Genomic DNA, 6,081 nt, shown 5'->3' with positions numbered 1-6,081 from the left:
TAGTTTACAAATTTACATTTTTGCTAATTAGCTTACTTTAACACAACAAACGTATATACGTAGTCTTTGCATTATATCTTTACATGCCTTTACAATTCACTAAAAATGTGCCACAACCATATATGTATATATGGGGTGTGTTTGCGTGTTAACCTGTGTTTACTTATTCAATGTGTGTGTGTAGAAAGAATTTATAAAGTTGACGAATAGCACCAGAGTGCCCACAAATTCTCTTTTCTTCACTGCACGCATATTGTTAATGATTTCGGTGTCTGTTTCCGTTCCTTCGTTTTGACACTTCTAGCAAATGATGAGATGTTTCTTTGCAAATTTATTTATTAATTTCGGTTCAAAAATCTTCAGTTGTCTTACACATGTATGTATTTATGTTTGCTGATTGTTCATCTGCCATTTGATCTTATCAAAAAGCATATTGTTCACACTGTTAACACACGAATATAATGATGACAATAGTTTATATATATAATCACTTTCTTACGCGTGTTACTTGCATGAAATCTGTTTTAATCTATCTTTCTCATTGTTTTCTTGTAGTTTAGATGTTTATATTTCCTGAGTCACTAGATCGTCTTAGACTGTTCATACTAAATTCTATGTAGATTTTTTTAAAAGTTATATTTAACTGTATTTCTGTAATTGTTTACAAACTTCACAGCTTTACCTCAGTTTATTCGTCTTGATATTATATACGTGAATGTGTGTCCTTTCTGTCTTTACCTTCTAATCAATGTATGTGGGATTCTGCTTTTTCGAGGAAATAAAACTGATTATCAAATAGAATTTTCATGACATAGAATTCAGAAATATTCTCATTAAATCAATGCTTTTAGTTAATGTTATTTGTTGTTTATTTAGACGTTATCGTTTATACTGTTACTGTTGCTATTTCATTATTTCCAAGGTAGAGGATAATAAGTATCCTGAAATGGATTTTTTGTTCTTTACCTTTTGTAAGACAGTTTTATTTAATGGGCTTTGATAGGCGACTCTGTATGTAGTCTTATTTCTATGAATAAAAATCAAATTATTTTTCCATGTAGGATAGAATTTACAAAGGCTAACACAGTCAGTCTTTGTGTGCTACAATTGTCAGGTACATCTGAGATGACATGAATTCTACCTGAGAATGGAAAATTTAGTAATGATAATAATACTAATTAGATTGGCTTCTTCACTTAAGTTAGATACTCATACTATTTTATTTTATTTGAACACATAAATATTGGTACAAGAGGGCACCAGATGTATATGCGCCACACAGAAAATTGTCATTTCATTTAATTGTGTAAGGGCTATGGTACTGCCGGGTGCCCAGACCGAAGCAGGAGAATGTTTTATAAGTAAATAATTTACAGTTATTGGAACATTCATTTTTACTACAGTTAACAGATGGGATGTATTCCAAACAAATAAAAAAAATACTTAGGAACTCCATCAACAAGCGCGTTGTAATTAAAACCTTAGAAATTTTAGGCTACCCGTGATTATCACTAGTTAGGAATGATCGTGACGTAGCTGATGCCTACCATGAACAGAAAAGTAATTGGCGGTATTACCGGCGTAAACATTAAGTCGTTTGTCAGTTGTTATAACGAAGAATTTATGAAGATTTAACTATAATTAGATTTTATCCTTCATTTATTTTAATCTAAATAAAGGAATATAGAGGATTATATAACGAAGAAAAGCCGTTCTATAGCCTGTCAACCAGTGGTGGTTATCAAAGTGAAATGCGTACTTCGTTGTGCAATGAGGCTACATGAATGAGTATAAGTATAAACCAGCCTGCTTAAATATCCGGGCTACCTGTTCCTACCGCCTAGGTATTTCGACAAGTTATCTGTTTCCTTGTTTGTTTAAACAGATCATTATGTCAATTAATTGCATAGCATAACTATGCTGTCACAACGATTATAGGGAAAGGGGATTATAATAATCAAATTAATCATTCGAATAATCATACAGTTCCCACATTGCAAATTATATAAAAAAATATATAATATTTTGATAAAAGGTCAGTTATATAGTAACTACATAAGAATCGAGAGACGGACGTTAATAATATGTAAAATGAATTAAGAAATTCACTTAGTATTGTTTGTTTGAATCTTACCATTGATGTTTAGGACTGCAACTGGTCAGTCCCTTACTTGCATATGTGCATACTGTTTGTTTTGAATATTTTTGAAAGAAGGGATTCGATCAAAGTTCAGCTAAAACTCACTGCTATACTGGTGGCAGCAGGGGTAGTTGTACAAAGCTTTTTTGGATGCAAAGGTTAGGTTTGTAAATATGGATTCTGATAGCTTCAGCAATATCCAAAAATGGTAATCGTAAGCCATGTGGTAAATTTTATGGGATATGGTGGATAACCTTAAAAGCATTATTCAACTCAACTTGATGTTCTGTGTTCACCAAGTGGGCGAGAACAGAACTCTTAATCACTTACCTGTCCTTCACTCAAACCAAGATAGTGTTCCACTATGCGATGACGGACTTGCCAAGTTGTACGCTCTGTATAACTGGTTCCATAGGAACAGTTGAGATAGTAAATGCATATGGGTATGACAAATTACGACAGTCTGTCTTTATTGATGCTTTTTCTTATACAAAACCGCACTCAGCGTATCTGAAGTAGATGTTTTCTGCACTGCATATCTTAACCTCTGAACTACAACGTCCTTGTTAGCGTCATTTAATGATCGTAATCTTAAGAATAATACCTTTTTCTAAACAGAGGTTACCTTCAGTCCTCTTTTCATTCAATTCCTGTTTCTGATTAATTTCGTTGGATATATATTCCTACTAGGCAGGATACGAATATTACTCAATTCGTTTACAATAGTGTCATCAAAACAAATCATTCTGAGACTAGTCAGGATTTTACCAAGTTTCTTTTATATCTGATTGCTACAGGATGGATGAATGTTATTCAATATATTAATCAAATTATACCTCTCATGTTCGTTTTCTAATACCATGAAAGTATCACTTATTTATCAACAGTAAGATGTTAAATGACTGATTGTGTCATCAATCGGTTTATTTTCCAGCTTTTATTATAACTTAGGAAATGGACTGGATTGAAATTTAATATACACCTATTTAGGCAATATTTAGTAAAATGTTATTTTCATTTCTCAATAGCTTTGGGCTACTTTAAGCGCTTAACACACACTTTGTATTTACATGGCTTTTAAGAACAGCAGTAGTCTAATACAATCCTCATCTCCATAATTTCTTATGTCATGGTCAAAGCCAATAATTTTTATTCTAGATCCCTCATAATCAATATATGAGTTGTTTAGATTCTTTACAAATACTATTGAAATATACAGAATATCCTTACTGTCATTTATTGATATTCAGTAGAATTAGGTTACATGAAAAATGTCTAACTACTAAAATGATCAAATTCTGTCCGGGTGAATATTTTTTCTCACCGAATATACTATTTTAACCAATTCCAGCTCGCTTGTTAGTGATTGTTTGATTTAAATTTTATGCTGTTACTGATTTTTTTAAGTCTTAATTTTGCACGGCGTTGAGTTCTTGTATTGCTCAAATCAAAATATTAAGTGATATTTTTGATAATTTTACAGTTCCTGTGTTTCACATTACAGAACGACCATTGGTATTATGAAAAGGAGGTAGTATAGAATAAATAAATAAACTGTGGTAATACAAAAGAGAAAGTATTGCAACAAAAGAATAACAAGGTCTGATATTATGCCTCGTATTAAAATTGAATTAGCGAAGAGTAGTCTGAATATAAGGACGTCTAGTTTTACAAAACACAGTCGGGGAATTTTGATGTCCAAGTTTCTGACAAAACTTAAAAACACATTCCTAACAGTTTCTATGAATAGCTTTTATGGCCGATCATCTAGTCAGTTTACATTGTGTTTAGCTGTATAGCACCCTAACTCTTGGGTTTTTGTAGGACTGAGATTCTAATCGATTTTGAAAATATTTAACCACATGTTCCGCCATCTCGATGTGCCAACCTGGATACTAACTATTCATTTTCCCCTGACAAACATTTTAAGTGGTTAATATAGTGGGTACGATCCGGTCAGTGAAAGTTTGCTAAAGCATGAGTTTTGTTTTCTTGAGATTAATAAGTTGGATGAACCACATATCAATTCAGCAAATACTGTTTAGAAAAAAACACATACAAACGTAGATAGAATCGAGTTTGAGGAAAGCATTGAAAAAGCCCTTTCTGGATAAACGACAAAAAAACTCCGTTTAGTGAGAATTGGGTTTCACAAAACTCAGAACCACTATAGAGTATGATCTACAAAGTTTCTTATTACGTTTGACTACAGACTGACATAAGTTGAAGAACAAACACGGAAGACCAGCGAGCGTTGGACAGCTGCTTCATCCCAGATTATGATTACATGATGCTGGCACTTATAACTATCAAGAGGGGTTAAATTAAGCTCCAGATATCAGCTTTCTGTAATACATCAACCTATAGACAAAACTGGTTTCCATATGAATAGTTTTCAAACAACTCCTTACAATTCAATAACAATCGTTTCCCCTCTAGTAATTAGTTTTGAAATAGATTCCCAAATTCCCAGAGAGAAACTGCGATCGATGATATCAGATGATGTTCATGTGATAGTTCAAATTGACTGAAGTTAGTAGTGTAAAACACTGAATTTCGACTCGGTGATCTGTTATAAAGACCCTCTGCTCAATGAGAAGTGTACAGGGTGAATGAGCAATACTGAGGATTTCAAACTGAAAGTGAAGTAACTTTCCGAAGTTCACCAGCTTTCAAGAAGTTCTTCAAAGAATTCATTCATATATGGAAACTGACTTCAAATGGTACAATCTCCATAAACTTTAATTTAACAAAGTTTCTAGTATTTAGTTTAATTTTATGAAAGGTCGACATCTTAAAGCAGTTTTATAAGTGTCTAGCGTTTCATGTCCTCAAGACATAAATATTAGAAAAACAAGTTTATTTTCGCAACAAAAAGCGTTCGTAATCCAATATGAGTCGTTATATATTATCATAAAAATGTCTATACTATGACAATGAAAATCCTCACTAATATGAGATATATATGTTTTTAGTGTTAGACTCTCAATGTCTTGCATATCAGTGTTGTATTTTCGTTGCATAGTTTTCTTAGCTAAATACTAATGGAAAGGTTGTTTTAGTTTAAGTTATCGCTTAAAGTTCAAAATAATATCAGAAAATGTATATTTAAAACAATTTCTTCATACAGCGATAGAATATCCTGTTTCATTCCTCCTGAATCCAATTGCTGTACATCCCACCAATTTAAAAACAATATATACACTTCAGTAAATAACCTTTGATTCATAAACAAATAATGGATAGTGAAAACAAACTAAGCAAATGCATCAAAACGCCTACAGTTTATGGTACTGTTATAACGTGTGCCAGAAATTGTTATTATCTTGTACCCGCCTACAAGAGAGCAGTGATTTATTGATCGGACCGGTGACACAAAACCGTACGAGCAGTCTAGAGTACTTATCGGTCCTGCTTTCTGTCTAGCCCGGCCAGTTAAGTCCAAAACACTAATAACAGCCTCTGCAATATGAATCATTATTTCCGAACATACTGGGTTTATATACCAAACAAACAGACCACATCGTACCATAAACAAAAAAATAACATTTGTACAAGATTTGGCTAAATGTGGCCGTGAATAGAGAGAACAGTAACTAATAGACTGGGTATAACTCAGGAGTGGTAAATCGTACAGTAGTAGTCTATGGGTCAAAATAAAGCTTATAATAAGAGGAACATGAATACGAATAGTTAAGTTACTTAACAACTATAAAATAGGAAATATACGTATCGTATTGGTCCATAGATAGTTCTCAAAATTTACCATCCATATTTCTCTTCGGGATATAACAGGTACAATAACAACTGAATAAATAGAGTAGTTTCAGCGTAGGGGGTTTGTGGGATCTGTTGAATACTTTTATGGTCACAAACCGACCTAAGCTAAAAAGTCATTGGGAAACAGCTGTTTTGATACATAATGGGGATTTTCAGCATCG

The sequence above is a fragment of the Schistosoma mansoni genome, chromosome 1 (assembly GCF_000237925.1).
Source record: "Schistosoma mansoni strain Puerto Rico chromosome 1, complete genome".
Taxonomy (NCBI): Eukaryota; Metazoa; Platyhelminthes; class Trematoda; order Strigeidida; family Schistosomatidae; genus Schistosoma; species Schistosoma mansoni.
This window is presented reverse-complemented; position numbering follows the sequence as displayed.